This window comes from Gossypium arboreum, chromosome 4 (assembly GCF_025698485.1).
Source record: "Gossypium arboreum isolate Shixiya-1 chromosome 4, ASM2569848v2, whole genome shotgun sequence".
NCBI lineage: Eukaryota > Viridiplantae > Streptophyta > Magnoliopsida > Malvales > Malvaceae > Gossypium > Gossypium arboreum.
Genome location: NC_069073.1, coordinates 99,295,655 through 99,322,210, shown reverse-complemented (window position 1 = coordinate 99,322,210; position 26,556 = coordinate 99,295,655). Strand labels below are relative to the sequence as shown.

At 37.1% G+C, this 26,556-nt stretch overlaps 1 non-coding gene across 1 annotated transcript; it reads right to left on the bottom strand.

The window, feature by feature from the left end:
- Positions 1–23,079: 23,079 nt before the first annotated feature.
- On the bottom strand, positions 23,080–23,186 carry LOC128292100 (small nucleolar RNA R71). The gene has a single exon (XR_008282085.1). It is a non-coding gene; the product is annotated as a small nucleolar RNA R71 (small nucleolar RNA).
- Between the last annotated feature and the right edge of the window lie 3,370 nt (positions 23,187–26,556).

Genomic DNA, 26,556 nt, shown 5'->3' with positions numbered 1-26,556 from the left:
TTTCCTAATTTCTCTCCGTGCACTCTTAGTTTAGTTAATTAATTTAGATAAACAAACCCCTTAATTTTTAGGCTAGATAATAAAAAGAAAGTAATTACTAGTACTCTTGGTTCCTTTAGGTTCGACAATCCGGTCTTGCTAAAGCTATACTACTGTTCAATAGGTACACTTGCCTTCATCGTGATAATAGTTAGTTTCAAGAATGCTTAATTATAAATTTTTAAAACCTGTCGCGAATATCACGTATCACCCATACTCAAGGAAATTCATGGTACGAGAATAGAAGAGAAGATTGTTTAGTTGAAAACCTTGAATGACAAGGAGTCGTCTATCCAAAAACATAAATACGATTTCAGTCTAAGGTTTTTTGCTATAAATATCACAAACCGGGTTGATTTTCAAATTGTCTATTTTCCCTGTGCAAGAAAACCATTTTCAAATCGGGTTTTTTCCAACACAACTGGCTTTTGTGCTCGTAATTAACTTCAGATTTAGGTTATATTCAATTAGCTAGCAATTAACCTAATTATTACCTTTTTGCGTCTAACTAAAGTAACTAGTTGGCTTAATCTATTTATCTTTCAACCTCACAGCTTAAATAGGGATAAAGTATGGGGTGCTCGATAGACTATTCTTTTGACCTCATCTACCTAAGTTACTTTCTAGGGTCATCAATCTTAAAGTTTAATCGCACTTAACCCAATCCAACTACTTTCGGGTAAACCCTAAACCTTTAGCTCCTACTTTTGCTCATCAATCTCCCTAAGGTTCTTAGTTTCACATGGATCTAAATACAAAAATCCCTAACTAAATTTTAGACATTCAAATAAATATATAAAAACATGATAAAAAGGGAAAAGACATTTGGATCCGTTGATATAGATGACGTGCTGAATCAAAAAACATATAGAATGATGTTGATGGATAATTAATTAAAAGCAGAAACAAAACAGACAGATAATTGCTAAATAAAAGAAGAACTGAAACTTAATTAAAATAAATTAAAGTTTTAACAGTAAAATCCCTCAAACTAAACCCTAATCTAATAACAAGAAATTAAAACTACAAAAAGGTTCCCTTAATCAGCTCCTAAGCACTAATATTTATACTAGTGTTGTTAGATGACCCAATTAAGGTTGTGCGGACAAAAAACTCCTTAAGCAGCTAAATGGACCTTGTCGAACTAGTGTTGCAAGGGAAGAGTTATCGTGACATTGGACTTCGAATATAATTTCCCTGGCTTCGAAGTTAGTGTTCACGACATTAAAGATTAAGTGTCATGACATTGATGGCAAACTACTCCCTGCTAGCTTCGAAGTTTGATGTTATGACATCCATTTTGGGTGTTTCAACATCCTAGGGTAGTCCACTGACTCCTTGGCCTAAAATGTTGTCTTGTACACTTAATCAACACATTAGTCCTTCCCTTAGGACTAGATTGGCCCAATAGGTCACTAAACACAGAAAAGTGCTCATTTTATTGAATTAAACTATAAACATACTACATCAAAAAAAAACTAAATAAAATGATAAAAAATTAAATACAAGGTCATTAAGTGTCCAAAAGAGCTCAATTTTCAACAACAAATTATAGCTGATCAAAAGAACAGAAGCAACATCATCTCACCCTCCATCTAGCTTTAATATCTCTCCCCTTTTTAGTCAAAACAAATTTTAAAGTCATTATCGAGGTTGTATTAACAAATATTGTGCAGAGTAATATCTCTATCTCAAATTTGTTGGATGACTCGGATTTCAATTCAAAGTTTGGAGATAACTTGATTGTGTGAACCAATGGAAGTAATAAGATGTTTGGCCATCATTTAATTAAACCATATTAAATTACTCACAGGACCTACTGTTACCATAACTAAATGTTATTCAACCCACATGGTGTTCTTCAAATCCAAGCAAGTATGATTAGTTGCCTATTGTATGACATGAGCAGCTACTATCAAAGTACTATACATCATCTACTGTAGACTTGAAGTATCAATGTGATACCATCAAACATTTTTTTATCTTTCTTCTTTTAAACAAACTTCTTCTTTTTCACTCATGATATGCTAAGTGCAATTGGCACTACAACAGCCACTAAGCTTTTCCAACTCAAATCATGCAACATTTTGAAACATTGCAGTCTAATATGATCAAGTACCCCACAATAATGGAAAATTAGTTATGATTAAAGTTTACCATCTTCTTAGATTGGATTAGCACAAGCTTGTTGAAGCATTTACGTAATCAACTTGATTTGATGCCACTACTTTCTTTTTCTTAACATAGATAAATCCTCCTAATCCTAAATCTATTTTTCCAGAAGCAAGAATATCATCTAGCTTACCACTATTGGTATTAAATTTTTAAGCATCAGCTTGATTACACCAAGTTCTTTCTAGGTTTTCTCAAAGTTGACTAGCTCCTCTACAAGTAAGGTTTCTTTATCTTCATCTTATTTGATCAGTTTCAAGTTTTCATCCTTTAAATTAGGATTTTATTGAACAAGCTTAGATAAGGATTTATCAAGCATAATTTTTTAATTCTACAAGAAACCTTCCCCCAATTGAACTTTAGACTCCTTACTAGATACATCAGAAATGTTATCTTTGGAACTTTAGACTCCTTACTAGATACATCAGAAATGTTATCTTTGGAAGTGAATGCCACTAGTTATTCAAGTGTTATTTATCAGAATAAAAAATGTTGGTTGAATCTTAATTGCTCTAGGTCTCACATAATGATTTCTTCATTTTCTTCAGGGTGTTAGCACACTTAGCCTAGATGTGCCCAATTTCGTTACACTCACAGCATTAGACTCTTTCTTATTCTCTCTCTCATACTCTATTTTGATAACCACTCCTTTAGCTCTATTCTTGGGAATGTGACCTGCCATCAAATGTAGTAGTCAATTCGGGTCAATTTTGCACTTAAGGAGCTTGTTTACTTGGCAATTTAGGATTTTAATTTATGTTTTCTATAATTAGGTCGTAGGATTAAAAGTTAATAAAATAGGTGTTTCTTTAACAAATTTTGTAGGTGCTGTGACCCAATAGATTGACACAAGCCTTAGGTTGTGCTAATTGGCTTAATTTAGTGTGTATGAAGAATATATACAGGCCCAATTGAAGTATAAGCAAAGTTTGAGTGATGCAAAAGCTTTCCAGGACGTCAAAGCACCAAAACAACAAGACAAGGCAATATTTGGGTGTCGTTTCGTGCCATACAAAGGGTATGGCGCGACACAAGGCCGACGTGATGCCCAAGTATTTTAAGGTTATTTTCGTTCGCATAATCAAACTTATATGAAGACTTGGTATGTGTCAAAGAACTAATTTGGGCTTCCAACACCTTTATAAATAAGAGATTAAGGGTTGAATGTAATCAAGTCGTCCTAGACGCCTTAAAAAACACTCGTAGTCTAGAATTAGTCTTAGTTTATTTTATTTTTGACTTTTTAAATACTTTCTTGTTTTCCTCTTCAATTCAATTTTGATTTAAGAGTTTATTTAATTAATTAAAGTATTCAATTTATATTTTTCATTGCATTCATTTTATTTCTTTATTCCAATCAAGAGATTTTGTAACAGCCCAATTTTGGGGCTAATCAGAACAGTAGTTTCGAAAACACTAATTTGAGGCCAGAGAAATTAGTTTTAATATTATTTTATGTGTCATAGCATGATTATATGAGTGCATGAAAATTTTGGCGAAATAATTTTAGCGATTTTATGCTTAATTTTGAAAATGGACTAAATCGCATAAAAGGCAAAAGTTGTGTTCTATTAATTAGAAGTGTCATATAGCTAGAGAACCTTAAATTAGAGGTCCTTAATGTGCAAATAGGCTTTTAATAGAATAATGGTCGGCCATAAAGACAAGGAAACAAAATTGTCAAAGGTTAGGTGAGGTTTTGGTGACAAATTTGACTAGAAATAAAATAAAATAAAGAGAAAAATATTTCACCTTTTCATCTTCCTCCTCTCCACCAAAAATATCAGCAAAAATAAGGGTTTTGGAAGCTTGAAATTTTAGCAACTCTTCACCGCTGCAAGTAAGTGATTTTAATGGTCATTCTTGGTAATTTTTGTAGTTTTGGGACCCTTGTAGCATAAGCTAACTAAAGGGGGACTATTTTACAAAATGGATGATAATATAGAGATTTACCATGAGAGGATTTGTGATGTTTTCTGAGTATTTATGGAAGAAAATGAATCTTGGTTGTTAAATAAACAACTTTTGTGAAAGGAATTTTCATGAAAACACCTAAAAGGACCATTTTGTGAAGTTTATAAAATAGATTATAAATGTGTGAAATAATTGAAAATTGTGATTTTCCATAAGAGTAATAAAGGTTCTTCTAGGCTTGTTAAAGGAGGAAATTTGATTAAAATCGTTTTACGAGCCTAGGGGCAAAATCATAATTATGTGAAAGTTTAGGGGTAAAATGGTAATTTTTCCCAGGAATGAATTATAGATTTTATTGATTAATATAGTGATTAAATATGTTAATTTATAATTATAGATTAAGAAAAACGGAGTCCGGACCTAGACTGGGGGAAGACCAACCTAGTAGCCTAATTCAATCTAGTCGCCCACTTTTGTATACCGAGGTAAGTTTGTGTGTGGTTGATACAACATTTTATTATGCATTTAGCATTTAATGTTATATGAATTGTATAATTGTCTCATGAATATTATTGATGTTGTTCGATAAAGATTTGAGGTGATAAAAGCCGGTTGAACCCTAGGAATACTTAAAGTACAAATATTATGACATTAGGTTGATAAGATCCCATATAAGACCATATCTGGGATATGGCGTTGACATGAGATTTCGTGTAAGACCACGTCTGAGACATGGCGTCGAAATGAGAATTCGTATAAGACTATATATGGGACATGGAATTAATGTGAGATCCCATGTAAGACCACGTCTGGGACATGGCGTTGGCATCTTATTGTGTGTATGATAATCCTGAGTATCCTTATTATTCCAAGTGGTTCAACGGGTATCTGAAGATGTGTCAAAGAAATGATGATTTATAATCATGTTGAAAGGGTACAAGTATGTACACCAAGCTTGTAGTTATTGAGATTATGAAATGATAAGGCTGCGGTAAGATGAGAATGAAGGCATTACAATCTTGATGCTCTATTGAACCTTATGTAACTAGAATGAGATAGGATATGACTACTCTAATTGTTGAAAACAAGATGATTTAAGTTTGTTATGTATGTGTATGAAAATGCATATTTCTATTGCTTATTAATTACATGCAAGCTTACTAAGCTTTATGCTTACCCTCTCTCTTTTTCCATTTCCTTTTAGTATAGCCAAGCTAGCTCAGGGATCAAGGGACGTCGGAGGCTCATTCACACTATCGACTGGATCTTTTGGGTATAGTTAGTCTCAATATTTTGAGTATGGCATGTAAAGGGACTTGGTATTTTTGTTATATGTCATATTGGTCTAACCAAATATGTTGGCTTATAATGATAGTTGAATCATTTTGTGTATGGCCATGAGATATGGCTCATGAAGATTGTTGAGTTGTAAACCTATTCATCTATGTATGTATGTATCGATTTCATTAGGATATGGCCTATGGTTATGGATGATTGAATGTTGATAAATGATATGTGAGTGTATGATATGTTATGGGAATGCATGCATGTAAGTCTAAGAGATATCGTTTATTTGTATATATGGGTTTGTTTAAATAAGGGTGGCAATTGGCTTGGAAAATAGCCTTAAAGTTGTCCACACGGGTAGACGCACGGGCTTATGTCTAGACCATGTGTGACACACAGCTTGTCCCATAGGCGTGTGATCCGGCCGTGTGTCCCATGCACTCTAATTAATGCCAGACAGAATGCCTAGTAGTAAACACACTAGTAGAGACACATTCGTGTGTCTCGGCCATGTGAGAGGCACAGCCTTAGTACATGGGCATGTGCTCAGGCCGTGTGAAGTCTGCACCTGATTTTGGAATTTAATCCACCACACGACCTAAGTACACGGGTATGTGCCTTGGCCATGTGACTTTATTTGGTTGATGATTTCATAGTCAGAGAGTTACACGGGTTGAGGGCACGGATGTGTCCCAAGCCACACAGGCGTGTGTGACCACACGGTCTACCTACATGGGCATGTGACTCTCTAGCACATGAAAATTTTCTAAGTGTTTTAAAAGTTCTAGAAGTTTCCAGTTTAGTCCTAAATCCTTTCCAATGCATGTTTTGGGCCTTATAGGCCCGTATAAGGGTTGTTGTGTATATGTTCGAATGACCTTAATTGGAACGAAATTTTATGGTCTGACTTTGTATGTTTGATTTCATTTTCATCCGGTAATGCCTTGTACCCTATTCTGACGCTAAATACGGGTAAGGGTTGTTACATTTAGTGGTATTAGAGCTACGGTTTAGTCGATTCTTGGGCTAACGTAGCGAGTGTACAAGTCTAACTATACATGCCATAAATATATTGTGATAGTGTGACGACTCCTGACCTTTTTTTTGTGTTTTTATATAGTAATGGATCCCAACCGAGTTGAAACTGATGATGTAGAAAGTAACGTGCCTGCTCCTACTGAAGCGATAGTGCCGTAAGAGAGTAGACTTCCCACAATTAGTCAGGGAGGATGAGAAGGGGCTTGGGAAGCCTTTCTCCACATGATGGATGCTTGGTACATGGAATTTGTTTGGATGAACCCGAACGCTCAACCCCCTCCACCCACACCTATACCGCAACCTATCCTAGTGGCACCCCATAGTATGGATTTTATAAGACAGAATAGACCTCCGGTGGACAAAATTCGAAAGCAATGAGCTGAAGAGCTCCGAGCTAATATTGATGATGATCCGAAACGAGCAGAGTTTTGGCTCGAAAAAACCATCCAGGTTTTTGAGGAATTGTCATGCACACTGAAAGAGTGCATGAAATGTGTTGTGTCATTGCTTAGAGATTCGACTTACCACTGGTGGAAGACACTTGTCTCGGTTGTGCCGAGCGAGAAAGTGACATGGGGCTTTTTCCAAGAGGAGTTTCGTAAAAAGTATATCAATTAGAGGTTTATGGATCAAAAAAGGAAAAAGTTTCCTGAGTTGAAGCAAGGTAAAATGACTGTAACTGAATATGAGCATGAGTTTGTGAGGCTCAGCAAATACGCTCGGAAATGTGTGTCGACTGAAGCCATTATGTGCAAGAGGTTTGAGGATGGATAAAATGAAGATATTCAAATGTTTGTCGTATAATTGAGCTGAAGGAGTTTGTTATACTGGTTGAAAGAGCTTGTAAGGCCGAGGAATTGGCCAAATAGAAGAGAAAGGCTGAGTCTAAGGCTAGGGATTCAAAGAAAAGATCTATGGGCAAGTCATTTCAATCCACATCGAAGAAGTCGAGGGACTTCCAACCTCATTCCAATGCTTCTATTGAGCTTTCAAATAGAAATAGAGGTAAACAGTATTTGGGTACTAAGGCCTAGACCACCTCGATTGCTAGTGTCGGTAATGCTCGACCGGGTAGACCAGAATTTTCCCGATATGGTAGACATCACTCCGGTGAGTGTCAAGGGAGTGACGGGACCTATCTCAAGTGTGGTTCCCCAAACCACTTTATTAGAGAGTGCCCTGAGATGGCAGAAAAGGAGAGGTACCAAAGTGAAGATTGGGTAACACTACTAATCAAGGTAGACCGCAGAAAAATCCTGGTAGTAGAGCGAGCAGTAAGAATGCCCCTAAAGTTGCTATGAGACCTGAGGGCAGAGCTCCTGCAAGGACGTATGCCATTCGCGGTCGCGAAGAGGCTTTATCCCCGGATGTGAATACGGGTACATTTTTTATCTATGATGCTACTGTTATTGCTTTGATTGATTCAGGATCTACCCATTCCTATATTTGTATGAAATTGGTGTCTAGTATGAGCATACTTTTTGAATCTACGGAATTTGTGATAAAAGTGTCAAAGCCGTTAGGCAAATACGTGTTAGTTGATGAAGTATGTAAGAATTGTCCCTTGATGATTAGAGGTCACTGTTTTCCAGCTAACCTTATGTTTTTTTTTTCCGTTTGATGAGTTTGACATAATTCTTGGTATGGATTAGTTAATTGCTCATGATGCAGTAGTAAATTGTGGGAGAAAATTTATTGAACTGAAATGTGAAAATGGTGATATTCTCCGGGTTGAATCAGATGAGTCGAATAGCTCGCCTGTAGTGATTTCTTCTATGACTGCTCAGAAGTGTGTAAGGAAGGGTTACGAAGCTTATCTTGCATTTTTGTTTAATACAAAAGATTCTGAGTAAAAGATTGAGTCAGTACCGGTAGTTTGTGCATATCCGGTCGTGTTTTTGAAAGAGTTGCCTGGATTGCCTCTAGTTAGAGAAGTAGAATTTGGTATTGATCTAGTTCCGGGTATGACACCCATTTCTATTGCTCCGTATAGGATGGCTCCAACTGAGCTAAAGGAATTGAAAATCCAATTGTAAGAATTGACGGATAAAGGTTTCGCGAGACCTAGTTATTCATCGTGAGGTACACTGGTTTTATTTGTGAAGAAAAAAGATAGTTCGATGAGACTACGCATTGACTATTGACAACTCAACAAGTTGACGATAAAGAATAAGTACCATGTACCGAGAATAGATGATTTATTTGACCAATTGAAAGGAGCCACAGTATTCTCCAAAATAGACCTGAGCTCAGGTTACTATCAGTTAAGAGTTAAAGACTCGGATGTGCCGAAAACTGCATTTTGGACGAGGTATGGTCACTATGAATTTTTAGTGATGCCTTTTGGTTTAGCGAATGCTCCTGCAGTTTTCATGAATTTAATGAACCAAATTTTTCGACCTTGTAACACCCCGAATTTGGGCCTAGAAGTATTGGGCCTTGAGTGCGGGTCCGTAAGGAGGTTGTATATAGGTATTTAATTGTGCAATGAACTGACACAATTAAATGTCTGCTTTGGTGGTTAATGGCCCTGAGAAGTGTCAGAGAAATCTTGAGTTCAAACTTGGGCTTTAGCAAAAACTTTGGTATTAAGTGAAAAAAAACTTGGATGCTTGGATAAGGGCTTTTAAATTATTGTGTTAAATAGATGACACAAGGAAGCATGTAGTCTAGTGGTTGTGGCGTCATTAAGGTTGTATGGGAGCTTGGGTTCAAGCCTTGGCTCTTGCAATTTATTTTGGTTTTTTTTTAAGGGAACCTGGACTTTGGCCTTTAGACCTTATAATTATTGGGGATAAAATATGACACAAAAAAGCCTTGTGGCTTAGTGGCAAGTAGCGTGTGGAGCATCTGAGGGGAGGCATGGGTTCGAATCCCATGGCAAGCAAGAAGCATTTATTTTGCTAACAGGGGGCGGCAAGAGTTGGTGTTGAATTTAAACTCTGATGTTAGAGGGATCCCACATTGGGAAGCTAACATAAGAGTGGTTGCGAAGCTGACTTTAAATAGAGGGAACCATGAGGAGAGTAAAGGTACCTTTTCTTAGCTAATCTCTTTTGCTATATGGCATGCTCGTTTGGGTTGGGCGTCGGCTAAGAGTGCTCAGAGCTTGGATTAACTCCAGTCTCCTATCAGGTGTGTATTTCTCACCACTCTAGCTGTAGGATGGCTACTTCGGGCAGTGATGGGCCGAAAGGGGCTATGTGGGCCTAATCGGCCTACGGGCCCAATTGGATAAGTTGTTTGATAGTGTAGTAAATATTGGACTAGGCTAGGTGAATCTCATATTCGTGGCTAGATTTGGGCTAAAAGGGCCACACGAGTGTGTGGGCCCATTTGGGCCGAGAATAGGCTTTAGGCCCATTCGTATTATTATCCCTGTTTAGAATACTTTAATTTACCAAATTACTGAAATGCCCTCATTTGTAGAATTACCATTTTACCCTCGATTTATAAAATTACCGTTTCACCCACATTTACAAAATTATCGTTTCACCCACGATTTACAAAATTATCGTTTTACCTTCGATTTATAGAATTACCATTTTACCCTCGATTTATAAAATTACCATTTTACCCTCAATTTACAAAATTACCATTTTACCTTCGATTGTAAAATTACTGAAATACCCCTGTAGGATAGAATTACCAAAATACCCCTAATTTGTAAAATTACCGAAATACCACTGGTTTGTGAAATTATCGAAATACCCTCAATTTGTAAAATTACCAAAATACCCTGATTTACAAAATTACAAAAATACCCTCAACTTTCTAAAAATTATAGAAATACCATTGGTTTATAAAATTACTGAAACACCCTTGGTTTGTATATTTACCAAAACACCCTTCTAGGATGAAATGACTAAAATACCCCTAATAGGTAAAAAGACCGTAAAGCCCCTGTACAGTAAAGTGACCGTAATACCCTTATATGGTAAAATGACGAATATGCCCTTATGTTCCGTATGACTGATGTGCTTAGGATTTACATATATTGATATTGGATTAGTTAAGTTTAAGTGACAGGTGGTGGTTACCGTAGGTGATTGATTATAGAAACGTTTCAACTTCAACCCATAACAGGTGTGTACTAACCCTCATAGTAGCTTAGATTAATATCTGCTGAGAAGCCGAAATGCTAAAATACCGGCATTTCGGGAACTTGTAATGTTGCGTGTGGGTATAGATGCGATAAATATGATAAGATCGGTGTTTGGATCGATGGAACGGGTAAGAACTTAATTTTGTGCTCGATGGTAAGTTGGGCCTCAATGGGCTGAAATTCGGCCAAATGGGCTTTTGGGCCCATTTGGGTAAAATTGATAGAAAATGGAATTTGGAAAAGTTGCATGTTAACACGGTTAGTATTGTTTTAAAATTTGGGTTAAGCAGGCTTAGTGGGCTAAATCAGCATTCGTAGGGCCCATTAAGGATTTTAGGCCCAAAAGCCCGAATTTGATAAGTGGCTTAAAGATCATTGTTTAAACACTCAGAAATATTGACAATTGTAATGAACATGGAAAACCCTGATTTTTGGTAAATTCTGAAAATACCCTTATAATATGAAAATGACTGCTTTTGCCCTTGTGGGCAAGTGACTGACTTGGACTGTGTGGTTGACGGATTTGATTGTGAATATATGTTGGTGATATTAATGACTTGACTGTGATTGTTTGATTCAAATATGGGCATGACATTCGCATACATGACATATTGCATGGGATATGGGTTATATTGATGGAGGAAGTGCTAAAGGGATCTCCCTAGTTTACGAAAAGGGCTTTGCCCGGCTTATCGAAAAGGGCTTTGCCCGATTATTAAAAGAGGCTAGGCCTCCAGTTATATGATAAAGCACTATCTTGCCGATGGAGAGTTTGGTTGGGTGGGTTGAGTTATTCCCCACATGGAGAGCTTGGTTGGTACGAGTGGAGAGTAGCGGATGGTGGGTCAAGTAGTCTCCCCAAATGGCCTTGCATACATTCATTGACATTACATGTGATATTGAAATGGGCTTGCATTCATTCATTGACATTACATGTGATATTGAAATGGGCTTGCATACATTCATTGACATTACATGTGATATTGAAATGGGCTTGCATACATCCATTGACATTACATGTGATATTGAAATGGGCTTGCATACATCCATTGACATTACATGTGATATTGAAATGGGCCTAAGGGCCATACCATTTAGAGTAAAGGCTTCGGCCCAGTGATATGATTTATGAAAAAGCTTCAGCCCAGTGATATGATTTATGAAAAGGCTTCGGCCTAGTATATGTCAAGACTAAATAGGGCTTTGGCCCAGATTGTATTGATACCGTGTTATTTACTATTTGTTTGTTATTGGGATTACACATTGAGTTTTCGTAGACTCACCCCGTTTCTAACTGTGCAGGTAATCCTTAAGCTTAGATGGTTTGGAGCTGCGAGGGACTCGGAGATGGCCACACTACTATTTCTGTTTCTTTTAATTGCAATAAGTAGCCGGTTTATTTCTTTATAAGTTTTATCTTATTAATATTATTATTTGGTTTTGCGTTGTAATAAGGCCATTTTAATTATTTTTCTGGGATTATTTTATCTTATACCCTATATTTTTCTAACAAAAATATGAGTTAGACCTAGAGCGCATTTCCAAAATGATAATTGTTTTCAAAATAATGCAACGATACAATTAATCGATTTATCAAAAATATCTACTTAAATGAATTCCAACTCGTTTTTCTCAAAACCTAACCTAGCACCAAAGTGTGGCAATGGTTGTGGGCATGTCTAGGATTGGATCCAATCAAGAGCTTAGTACTTAAGCAGCCTTCTAGACTCATCTCCTCTGTTTCGGATACCTACCTGGTGCACAGCTTCCATTCACTTTATTAACTTAGCAAAGACTATCTTTTAAAACAATAAGAAGGACGTTGAAAGAGGCATGGGTTTTCTTAAAAACTTCAATGTGACACGTCGGATTCGGCCATAACGTCTGGGTCGGGTTTGGGGTGTTACATTTAGTGGTATCAGAGCCAGGTTATAAAACTCGACTTGGGTATGGGTAGTAAAAAATTATTGTTGTTTTTTTTTCTTTTTTCGAAATTGGGGTTTGAAAAGGGTTTTTCTAAAAATTTTGTTTTGAAATTTATCAACAAAACTTGACTTGTTTTTAGAAAGATGTTATCGGAAGTGTGGCACATTGAGTCTTCGGCACCAAATCTGTAAATTCTCTAACTCTGTTTACTGTTATAGATTGAAATGCTATATTGAGAAACCACTATAGATAGTAGCACTATTCTGGAACTTTCTAGTTAGAGTAAACTGTAAACGCTTGAATTTAGATTTAGTATTTATTTGGTGTGTGTTCTGGAAATTTAGAAATTGGTTGCATGTGAAATCTATCCGCTCCAATGGACAAATGTTTTGGGTGTATGTTAGTATTATTAGTATCAGAGTGCGCAGCGGAAGTGTGGTGGTGTAGTCTGAGAGTGGAAAATTTCGAGGACGAAATTTCTCTAAGGGGGGTAGAATTGTAACACCCCGAATTTGGGCCTAGAAGTATTGGGCCTTGAGTGCAGGTCTGTAAGGAGGTTGTATATAGGTATTTAATTGTGCAATGAAATGACACAATTAAATATCTGCTTTGGTGGTTAATGGCCCTTAGAAGTGTTAGAGAAATCTTGGGTTCAAATTTGGGCTTTAGCAAAAATTTTGGTATTAAGTGAAAAAAAAACCTAGATGCTTGGATGAGGGCTTTTAAATTATTGTGTTAAATAGATGACACAAGGAAGCATGTAGTCTAGTGGTTGTGGCGTCATTAAGGTTGTATGGGAGCCTGGGTTCAAGCCTTAGCTCTTGCAATTTATTTTGGTTTTTTTTTTAAGGGAACCTGGACTTTGGCCTTTAGACCTTATAATTAATTGGGGATAAAATATGACACAAAAAAGCCTTGTGGCTTAGTGGCAAGTAGCGTGTGGAGCATCTGAGGGGAGGCATGGGTTCGAATCCCATGGCAAGCAAGGAGCATTTATTTTGCTAACAGGGGGCGGCAAGAGTTGGTGTTGAATTTAAACTTTGATGTTGGAGGGATCCCACATTGGGAAGCTAACATAAGAGTGGTTGCGAAGTTGGCTTTAAATAGAGGGAACCATGAGGAGAGTAAAGGTACCTTTTCTTGGCTAATCCCTTTCGCTGTATGGCGTGCTCGTTTGGATTGGGAGTGGGCTAAGAGTGCTCGGAGCGTGGATTAACTCCAGTCTCCTATCAGGTTTGTATTTCTCACTAGTCTAGCTGTAGGATGGCTACTTCGGGCCGCGATGGGCCGAAAGGGGCTATGTGGGATCAATGGGCCTACGGGCCCAAATGGATAAGTTGTTTGATGGTGTAGTAAATATTGGACTAGGCTAGGTGAATCTCATATTCGTGGCTAGATTTGGGCTAAAAGGGCCACACGAGTGTGTGGGCCCATTTGGGCCGAGAATAGGTTTTAGGCCCATTCGTATTATTATCCCTGTTTAGAATACTTTAATTTACCAAATTACTGAAATGCCCTCGATTTATAGAATTACCATTTTACCCTCGATTTATAGAATTACCGTTTCACCCTCGATTTACAAAATTATCGTTTTACCCTCAATTTATAGAATTACCATTTTACCCTCGATTTATAGAATTACCATTTTACCCTCAGTTTACAAAATTATTGTTTTACCCTCGATTGTGAAATTACTGAAATACCCCTGTAGGATAGAATTACCAAAATACCCCTAGTTTGTAAAATTACCAAAATACCCCTAGTTTATAAAATTACCGAAATACCACTGGTTTGTGAAATTACCGAAATACCCTCAATTTGTAAAATTACCAAAATACCCCTAATTTACAAAATTACAGAAATACCCTCGACTTTCAAAAAATTATAGAAATACCATTGGTTTACAAAATTACTGAAATACCCTTGGTTTGTAGATTTACCAAAACACCCTTGTAGGATGAAATGACTAAAATACCCCTAATAGGTAAAAAGACCGTAAAGCCCCTATAGGGTAAAGTGACCGTAATACCCTTGTATGGTAAAATGACGAATATGCCCTTATGTTCCGTATGACCGATGTGCTTAGGATTTACATATATTGATATTGGATTAGTTAAGTTTGAGTGATGTGGTGGTTATCGTAGGTGATTGATTATGGAAGCGTTTCAACTTCAACCCATAACAGTGTGTACTAACCCTCGTAGTAGCTTAGATTAATATCTGTGAGAAGCGAAATGCTAAAATACCCAGTATTTGGAAACTTGTAATGTTGCGTGTGGGTATAGATGCGATAAATACGATAAGATCGATGTTTGGATCGATGGAACGAGTAAGAACTCAATTTTGTGCACGTTGGTATGTTGGGCCTCAATGGGCTAGAATTGGGCCAAATGGGCTTTTGGGCCCATTTGGGTAAAATTGATAGAAAATGGAATTTGGAAAAGTTGCATGTTAACATGGTTAGTATTGTTGTAAAATTTGGGTTAAGTAGGCTTAGTGTGCTAAATCAGCATTCGTAGGGCCCATTAGGGGTTTTGGGCCCAAAAGCCCAAATTTGATAAGTGGGTTAAAGATCATTGTTTAAACACTCGGAAATATTGACAATTGTAATGGACATGGAAAACCCTGATTTTTGGTAAAATTATGAAAATACCCTTATAATATGAAAAATGACTGTTTTGCCCTTCTGGGCAAGTGACTGACTTGGACTGTGTGGTTGACGGATTTGATTGTTAATATATGTTGGTGATATTAATGACTTGACTGTGATTGTTTGATTCAAATATGGGCATGACATTCTGCATACATGACATATTGCATGGGATATGGGTTATATTGATGGAGGAAGTGCTAAAAGGGCTCTGCCCGGTTCACAAAAAAGGATTTGCCCAGCTTATCGAAAGGGCTTTGCCCGATTATTAAAAAGAGGCTAGGCCTCGGTTATATGATAAAGTAGCTATCTTTGCCATGGAGAGTTTGGTTGGGTGGGTTGAGTTATTCCCCACATGGAGAGCTTGGTTAGTATGGGTGGAGAGTAGCGGATGGTGGGTCGAGTAGTCTCCCCAAATGGGCTTGCATACATTCATTGACATTACATGTGATATTGAAATGGGCTTGCATACATCCATTGACATTACATGTGATATTGAAATGGGCTTGCATACATTCATTGACATTACATATGATATTGAAATGGGCTTGCATACATTCATTGACATTACATGTGATATTGAAATGGGCTTGCATACATCCATTGACATTACATGTGATATTGAAATGGGCTTGCATACATCCATTGACATTACATGTGAAATGGGCTTAAGGGCCATACCGTTTACAGTAAAGGCTTCGGCCCAGTGATAAGATTTATGAAAAGGCTTCGGCCCAGTGATATGATTTATGAAAAGGCTTCGGCCCAGTATATGTCAAGACTAAATAGGGCTTTGGCCCAGATTGTATTGATACCGTGTTATTTACTATTTGTTTGTTATTAGGATTACACACTGAGTTTTCGTAGACTCACCCCGTTTCTAACTGTGCAGGTAATCCCTAAGCTTAGATGGTTTGGAGATGCGAGGGATTCGGAGATGGCCACACTACTATTTCTGTTTCTTTTAATTGCAATAAGTAGCCAATTTATTTCTTTATAAGTTTTATCTTATTAATATTATTATTTGGTTTTGGGTTGTAATAAGGCCATTTTAATTATTTTTCTGGGATTATTTTATCTTATACCCTATATTTTTCTGATAACAATATGAGTTAGAACTGTTTTGTAAACCTTGAAAGATAAGAAGTTGTATGCTAAGTTTAGGAAAAGTGAGTTTTGGCTTAGAGAAGTCATATTTTTGGGGCATATCGCATCAGGTGATGGGATTCGAGTTGATCCGAGTAAGATCTCGACTATTGTTGAGAGGAAACCGTCAAGGAATGTATCAGAGATAAGAAGCTTTCTAGGCTTAGTGGGTTACTACAAACGATTCATTAAAGGATTCTCTATTATTGCTACTCCGATGACGAGGTTGCTATAGAAATATGTCAAGTTCGAATGGATGGAAAAATGCCAACAGAGTTTCGAGAAACTAAAGGCATTGTTGACTGAAGCTCCAAATTAATGCAACTGGAATCGGAAAAAAAATTCATAGTGTATAGCGACGCATTCTTGAATGGATTGGGATGCGTGCTCATGCAAGAAGCTAAGGTAATAGCATATGCCTCGAGACAACTAAAGCTGCGTGAGAAAAACTATTTGACTCACGACTTAGAGTTAGCCGCCATAGTGTTCGCACTAAAGATTTGGAGACACTATTTGTATGGCGAGAGATGTCGAGTATTCACCGACCATAAAAGTCTAAAGTATTTGATGACTCAAAAGGAACTGAACCTTCACCAATGAAGATGGCTAGAGCTCATAAATGATTACGAACTGGTGATCGACTATCACCTGGGGAAGGCGAACGTGGTCGTCGATGCTTGAGTAGGAAGTCATTGTTTGCCTTGAGGGCGATGAACACTCAGTTGTTAGTAAAAAATGATGGTTCGATTTTAGCCAAGTTAAGAGCGAAACCAATGTTTTTGCAAGAGATCTGTGAAGCTCAGAAAGGTGATAAAGAATTGCAAGCTAAGATAACTCAGTGTGAGACAGTTATAGAATTAGACTTTCAGATTGGTTCAGATGGCTGTTTAATGTTTCGAGACAAAATTTATGTACCCAAAGACGATGAGCTTATTCGAAAAATTTTGCATGAGGCACATAATAGTTGTATGTCAATTCATCTGAGTAGTGCCAAGATGTATAATGACTTGAAGAGATTATATTGGTGGCCAGGTATGAAAAGAGACATCAAAGAGTTTGTTTTGAAATGCTTAATTTGTCAGCAAGTGAAAGCTGAGCACCAAGTACTTTTGGGTTTACTTCAGCCTGTGATGGTTCCCGAGTGGAAATGGGACCGAATTACTATGGATTTTGTGACGGGATTGCCATTGTCACCAATAAAGAAAGATGTTGTGTGGGTCGTAGTTGATCGATTAACAAAATCAGCTCACTTTATTCCGATACATACCGACTACCCACTTTATAAGCTAGCTGAGTTGTATGTTTCTAAAATTGTGAGACTTCATGGAGTACATTTTTCGATTATTTTGGATAGGGATCCGACATTCACACCGCAGTTTTGGAAAATGCTACAAGAAGCATTAGGTAAAAAGTTGAATTTTTGTACTGCTTTCCATCCATAAACTGATGGTCAGTTAGAGAGAGTAATACAGATACTTAAAGACATGCTCCAGTGTTGTGTTCTTAAATTTGAGGGCAGTTGGGAAAATACTTACTGTTGGTGGAATTTGCCTACAATAACAGCTTTCAGTCGAGCACCTTATGAAGCATTGTATGGGCATAAGTTCCAAACATCATTATATTGGACAGAACTCAAAAAGAATCAGATTCATGGGGTCGAATTAGTCAAAGAAACCGAAGAGAAAATAAAGGTGATTCAAGAGTGCTTGAAAGTAGCTTCGGATAGGCAGAAATCCTACGCGAATTTAAAATGAAAAGAAATTGAGTTTCAAGTCGGTGATAAGGTGTTTCTAAAAGTGCCCCCATGGAAGAAAGTTCTCAGGTTTGGTCGGAAAGGCAAGTTGAGTCCTCGTTTTATTGGACCATATAGGGTGACTATGAGGATAGGACTAGTAGCTTATCGGTTAGCCTTACCACATGAGTTGGAAAAGATTCACGATGTGTTCCATGTGTCTATTGCGCCGATACTGATCAGATTCTTTACATGTGATTACACCGACAGAGGTTGAGATACGACCGGATATGACTTATGGTGAGGAACCGGTTAAGATTTTGGCTCGGGAAGTCAAGCAATTAAGAAATAAAAGCATTTCCCTTGTAAAAGTGTTATGACAATGACATGGGGTTGAAGAGGCCACATGGGAACCTGAAGAAACAATGAGAAGCCAATACCCAACTCTTTTTACCGGTAAGATTTTCGGGGACAAAAATCCTTAAGGGGAAGAGTTGTAACAGCCAGATTTTGGGGCTAATCGAAACAATGGTTTCAAAACCACTAATCTGAGGCCAGATAAATTATTTTTAATATTATTTTATGTGTCATAGCATGATTATATGAGTGCATGAAAATTTCGGTGAAATAATTTTAGCGATTTTATGCTTAATTTTGAAAATGGACTAAATCGCATAAAAGGTGAAAGTTGTGTTCTATTAATTAGAAGTGTCATATAGCTAGAGAACCTTAAATTAGAGGTCCTTAATGTGAAAATAGGCCTTTAAGGAGTGATGGTCGGCCATAGATACAAGGAAACGAAATTGTCAAAAGTTAGGTGAGGTTTTGGTGACAAATTTGATTAGAAAGAAAATAAAATAAAGAGAAAAAGATCTCACCTTTTTATCTTCCTCCTCTCCACCGAAAATATCAGAAAAAATAAGGGTTTTGGAAGCTTGAAATTTCAGCAACTCTTCACCGTTGCAAGTAAGTGATTTTAATGGTCATTCTTGATAATTTTTGTACATTTGAGACCCTTGTAGCATCAGCTAACTAAAGGGGGGAGTATTTTACAAAATGGTTGATAGTATAAATATTTACCATGAGAGAATTTGTGATGTTTTTTGAGTATTTATGGAAGAAAATGAATCTTCGTTGTTAAATAAACAACTTTTGTGGAAGGGATTTTCATGAAAACACCTAAAAGGACCATTTTGTTAAGTTTATAAAACAGGTTGTAAATATGTGAAATAATTAAAAAATGTGATTGCTATATGAGTAATAAAGGTTCGGCTAGGCTTGTTAAAGGAGGAAATTTAACTAAAATCATTTTACGAGCCTAGGGGCAAAATCGTAATTATGTAAAAGTTTAGGGGTAAAATGGTAATTTTTCCCAAGTATGAATTATAGATTGTATTGATTAATGTAGTGATTAAATAAGTGAATTTTTCATTATAGATCAAGATAAACGGAGTCCAGACCGAGACCGGGGGAAGACCAAGCTAGTAGACTAATTCAATCTAGTCGCCTACTTTTTATATACCGAGGTAAATTTGTGTGTGGTTGATACAACATTTTATTATGCATTTAGGATTTAATTTTATATGAATTTTATAATTGTCTTATGAATATTATTGATGTTTGTCAATAAAGATTTGAGGTGATAAAAGCCGATTAAACCCTAGGAATACTTGAGATACAAATATTATGACATTGGGTTGATAAGATCTCGTATAAAACCATATCTGGGATATAGCATCAGCATAAGTATGAGTTATCATGTAAGACCATATCTGGGATATGGCGTTGATATGAGATTTCATGTAATACCACATCTGGGACATGGCGTCAAAATGAGAATTTGTATAAGACCATATCTGGGATATGGCATCGATGTGAGATCCCATATAAGACCACGTTTGTGACATGGCATTAGCATCTTATTGTGTGTATGATAATCTCGAGTATCCTTAGTATTCCAAGTAGTTCAACGGGTACCTGAGGATGTGTCAAGGAAATGACAATGTATAATCATGTTGAAAGGGTATAGGTACGTACACCAAGCTTGTAGTTATTGAGACTATGAAATGATAAGGTTATGGTAAGATGAGAATGAAAGCATTATAATCTTGATGTTCTATTGAACCTTATGTAACTTGAATGAGATAGGAGATGACTACTATGATTGTTAAAAAATAAGATGATTTAAGTTTGTTATGTATGTGTATAAAAATGCATATTTTTATTGCTTATTAATTACATGCAAGCTTACTAAGCTTTATGCTTACCCTCTACCTTTTTCCATTTGTACTTAGCATCGCCAAGCTAGCTCAGGGATCAAGGGACGTCGGAAGCTCGTTCACACTATCGACTGGATCTTTTGGGTATAGTTAGTCACAATATTTTGAGTGTGGCATGTATAGGGACTTGGTATTTTTGTTATATGTCATATCGGTCTAGCCAAATGTGTTGGCTTATAATGATAGTTGAATCTTTTTGTGTATGGCCATGAGATATGGCTCATGATGATTGTTGAGTTGTAAACATATTCATCTATGTATGTATGTGCCGATTTCATTAGGATATGGCCTATGGTTATGGATGATTGAATGTTGATAAATGATATGTGACTGTATGATATGTTATGGGAATGAATGCATGCAAGTCTAGGAGATTTTGTTTATTTGTATATATGGTTTATTTAAATAAGGGTGGCAATTGGCTTGGAAAATAGCCTTAAAGTTGTCCACACGGGTAAACGCACGCACGAGCGTGTGTCTAGACCATTTATGACACACGGTTTGCCCCATGGGCATGTGATCAGACCATGTCTCCCCTGCACTCTAATTAATGCGAAACAGAATGCCCAGTAGTAAACACACAGGTAGAGACACGACCGTGTGTCTCGACTGTGTGAGAGGCACGGCCTTAGTACATTGGCATGTGCTCAGGCCATGTGAAGTCTGCACCTGATTTTGGAATTTAATTTGTCACACGGCCTAAGGACACGGGTGTGTGCCTTGGCCGTGTGACTTTATTTGGTTGATGACGTCTGATAAACCATAATTTATACATATTTTTATCCCATGCTTATCACATTTATGAATGATTTCTCCTTAGATTTGGTGAATTCGATGCTCCGAATTCTTTAATTTCATGTTTTATACTTAGGTGAGCATAGGAGGGCAAAAAGAGCGAGAAACAGGCCAAAAACGGAGAAAACGGGTCAACATGGGAAATCAACACAGCCTGGAGTTCCTCACACAGGTAGACCACAAGCCCGTTCCTATTTAACAGCCTTGAGCATGGTCTTGAAGAAATCGCACACGGACGTGTCCCTGTCGGACCCAAGTTTAGTCCTATTCGGAAAAGGCTACTTTTGAGGGTTTTAGGCAATCTAAAGCCTATTTAAACACCTGAGGAGGCACTTAGAAGAGGACACACAAAGTAGGAGGCAAGGAATTACTCAAGGAAAGCTGATTGATCCATCTTAGAAGCTGGATTCATCTTCAAGACTGAATATCTCCCTTCAATTCCCTTCAAGAGTTTTGGGTTTTCTTTATGTTTTGTTATCTTTATTCTTTTGAGATTTTTTTCTTTCATAATTATAAACTAAACCCCTTAAATACCTAATAGGAGTGAAACCTAAGACGGATCTTGTTATTATTATCTGAATTGTATGATAAATATTTGACTTGTTCTTAATTATGTGTTCTTAATTCTTGTTTTAATATTCCAGGATATTGATTCAAGTTAATGCGCTTATTAAGAGGAGCAAAAGTCCCTGTCTAAGAGTAAATTTGTCGTAATTAAGCGAAGTTGATTGCATGCCTAGAGATAAAGTGACAAGATTTTTTCGGATTAGGGTGAAACCTAATAAGGGAATCCATAGATCAAGTTAGTGCAACACTAGGGTGTTAATTAGAAAGAGATTTCAATTAATCAAACTAGGGTTAGACATTATTAGTCTCGAGAGAGATAATAATATAACTTAGGGATTTCTACGGATCAAGTCAAATGAATAAATCGTCTGATTCAGTGTCAAATAACAAGTGAAGTCTAAGTGGATTTTTCCTTGGGTATTGTCTTAATCAATCGAGTTTTCCCAAAAGCTTTTCCCCAATTTTCTCTCTATACACCCTTAGTTTAGTTAATTAGTTTAGATAAACAAATCCCTTAATTTTTAAGCTAGATAATAAAAAGAAAGTAATTACTAGTACTCTTGGTTCCTTTGGGTTCTACAATCCGGTCTTGCTAAAGCTATACTACTGTTCGATAGGTACACTTGCCTTCATCGTGATAATAGTTAGTTTCAAGAACGATTAATTATAAAATTTTAAAACCTGTCGCGAATATCACGTATCAAGTTTTTGGCACCGTTGTCGGGGAACTTAAGATATTAGGAACACTCAATTTTTATTACTTTAGCCATTTTACTTTTATTGCAATTTACTTTAGTTTAATTCCACTTTTCTAACTTTTCTTTTATTTTCTGACAGGTTTTCTAGTTTATGACCAGAAGAAACCCATCAGGACCATTACTTTTCGATAGTGAGATCAATCGCACAGCTCATAGAAACCGAAGAGAAATAAGGCGAAGCTTAAGATACACAGAAGAAGAGCAAGAGGACGATATCCAACCACAACCGAGGAGATGACTGAAAATCAGGAAAATCCGCTACCTCCTGCGATTGCTACTGATCCAGTAAATCAAAATCTTGCTCCGCGCACTATGTATGATTATGCTAAACCAAATTTAACAGGAACTGATTCAAGTACAGTTAGGCTTGCTATTGCTGCAAATAATTTTGAACTGAAACCTAACAGATTCAAATGATACAGCAATTTGTTCAGTTTGATGGTTTGCAGGATGAGGATCCAAACAATCACTTGGTGAATTTTCTAGAGTTTTGTGACACATTTAAAATAAATGGCGTTTCTGATGACGCCCTACGCCTTCGGTTATTTCCCTTTTCATTAAAGAATAAGGCTAAACAGTGGTTGAACGCGTTAGCACGAGGGTCAATCACTACTTGGGAACAAATGACCGAAAAGTTTTTACTAAAATATTTTTCGCCTGCTAAAACGGCTAAATTAAGGAATGATATCTCTTCTTTTGTGCAGATGGATCTAGAAACACTCTATGATGCATGGGAGAGATAAAAGGATCTGTTGAGAAGGTGCCCTCACCATGGGTTACCACTCTGGCTACAAGTTCAAACTTTTCACAATAGTCTGAATCCTTCAACTAGGCAGATGGTTGACGCAGCTGTTGGTGGGACTATCAATAATAAGACACCTAAAGATGCTTATGAATTTATAGAAGAGATGTCACTGAATAATTATCAGTGGCAAGTCATGAGGGCAAAGCCAACGAAAGCAGCCGGTATTTTTAACGTCGATACGATCACCATGCTCTCTAATTAGGTAGAACTTTTGAATAGAAAAATTGGTTGTTTTCTTGGTTCTTCACAGGTTCACCCAGTAATGCAATGCAATGCAAGTGGAGGAGGGACGAGCAATTCAGAATACCCACCTTATGGCCACAACATGGAAAATGAGCAATTAAATTATATTGGTAATAATCCTTGACCTCAAAATAATCCCTATAGTAACACTTACAATACAGGATAGAGGAACCATCCAAATTTCTCATGGGGAGGCTAAGGGAATCAGAGACCACCACCACCTCCAGGCTTTCAACAACCAACTTACCAACAAGAGAAAAAGTTGAACCTTGAGGAGATGCTAACAAAATTCATCTTAGTGTCAGAAACTCATTTTCAAAATACTGAGACAGCACTTAAGAATCAACAAGCATCAATCCAAGGGCTCGAAACTCAGATAGGCCATCTCGCTAAATTGATATCTAAACAACCACAAGGTAGCCTACCGAGGAACACTGAATCTAACCCATGAGAGTAGCTCAATGCGATTACCATTCAAGATGAGGAAAGGTTAGTTGCACCTGAACCAGAACCGAGGCAAGAAACTATGGTAAGTAAAGGTAAAGGTGAGGTGGACCACAATGACCGAAAACAGGTAAGTAAAGAGTACAAACCATGTGTACCATACCCCAATGCGACAAGGAAAAACCATTCAAATGAACAATTCAATAAATTCCTTAAACTTTTAAAGAAATTACATATTAACTTACCGTTTATTGAGGCTTTTTTGCAGATGCCGAAAGCAGTCAAATTCTTAAAGGAGCTTTTAGCAAATAAGCGGAAGTTAGAAGAGGCGTCGCATGTGAAAATGAATGCAGTTTTCTTAGCCATTCTGCAGAATAAGCTGGCAAACAAGTTGAAAGATCCAGGGAGTTTTACGATTCCTTGTTTAATTGGTAGCTTAGATGTTAATAATGCCTTGGCTGATTTAGGGGCTAGTATCAATGTCATGCCTTACAAAATGTTTAAGTAACTAGGTCTTGGGAGACCCAAACAAACTAGGATGAGCATTCAATTAGCAGGTAAAACAATTAGATTTCCTAGAGGTATTATTGAAGATGTACTCGTTAAAATTGACAAATTTATATTCCCAGTTGATTTTGTTGTTCTAGACATAGAAGAGGATAGTAACATGCCTTTAATTTTAAAGAGGCCCTTTTTAGCCACTGCTAGAATGATAATTAATGTTGGTACAAGTGAACTCACACTTCGTGTGGGTGAGGAAACAATCACTCTTCAAGCTTGTAATTCAAGTAACACATCAAATATCGAGGGTGATTGTATAAATCGTACTACTAATACTGATCATGTGATGAAAACTTTTTTCCAGGAAACACGTTCGAGGAGCACACATGAGCTATGTTCAAGTAACGACAAGGGACCTATCTATGAAGAATGAAGGCTACGAGTTGAGGAACTAGATGAATGGTGGACACATAAACCGAAGACACATGACAAACCAAAACCATGCCATGACAAGCTCAATATCTCACCAAATCAACTCAAGGTTGGAGACAAAGTACTACTAGATGCAGCAGACCCTCAGATTACCACCTCTGAACCTAATGGAGGAATCCCTCTAACGGTACTTAGCATTTTCGCATACGGCACAGTCGAGGTAATTCATCCCAAATTCGGTACGTTCAAGGTAAATAATACTCGTCTAAAACCTTATTTTGATGAAATTGATAGCAGGGATGAGGAGTGTAAACTCCTCGAACCACCATGACTATGCGAAATCAAGGTAAGTCGAGCTTAGACTATAAATAAGCGCTTCTTGGGAAGCAACCCAAGCACTAACGATGTTAACTTATTTAAATTTTAGTTTCTAATATTGAATTAACTAACTGAGTCACTGAACATAAGATTTCCAAAACCACACGGCCAAGCACACGGGCGTGCCTTAGGCCGTGCCCGTTCCTCGGGAGGCAACACGGCCGTGCGTTACGGCCGTGTGAAAATAGAGCAAAAACTTTTCCCCAACACGGGATTCGATAAGTTGCCATGGCTATGCGACATGGCCGATGGCAAACCTACCAAATTAACACGCCCGTGCCCACCGACCGTGGTCGAACCTGTCAAAACAACACAGGCGTGGGAGAAGCGAACGAAGAATGACACGGCTGTGCAACATGGCCGTGTGCACCGATGTGCCCAATTTTGAAAACCATGAAACGCACAGGCTGAAATGAGGGCACGCCCGTGTGCCCCAATCTTTTTATAAAATCCTATTTTTTTTTATCTTTATATATATTTTGAAATTAATTTTTATTTCCCTTTAATACTATTTTTATTTTATAATTTTTATTCGGCTATTTCTTTACGAGTAAATATTGCTTCTTTATATTTTCTAAAAGAAGTTCCTGGTTCTATCACAGTTATAAAGAGCTCCAAAGCTCACTATTACTTAGGAACTTCCAACTCCACTAGAAAAGGTTTTCCACGACTACTATGTCCTGCTCGACCACCACGATAACCTCTTCGCTGGACACTGTCGTTGTGGAACCCAACCTCTACCACCACCAGAGTATCCTCCTCCAATCTCATCATTGCCTTGGCCAATTATTCTCCATACCTCCAATTCAAGGATTTCATTCATCATTCAGGAAGTTTCACTTCTCTCTTTATCTTATGATCTTATATCTATATCGTCGTCAATCTAACTTTGTACATTGAGGGCAATGTACAACTTAAGTGTGGGGGGGTTGTTCATATCTTTATCAGAAAAATCCCTGAATTTTGTCTTATTCTCATATGATCTTCTCATATCAGTATTAGAATGAATTTTGATTAATTTATTATCTTTATTGATATGTCTTGAATTAAAACACAGGCATTCATACATTGATGGTTTAAACTTTCAGGAATTAGAGAATCAAGCATGATAAGTTGATTTTTGAAAAAATAAATTAATAGATAAATTTTTTTTAGGTTGTTTCCCCAAGTTTAGGTATTATCTTGAGTTGAAATTTATAGGTTAAACATCAAAAAGCCATAATTTGTGTAAGATCTTGAACCTTTAAGAGCATCTATTATTTCTTTTTCATGCTCACTTTTATTGTTGCTTTGAGTGCGTCAATCTTGATTTGTTATTCTAGAACTTGCTTGATTATGCATGTCA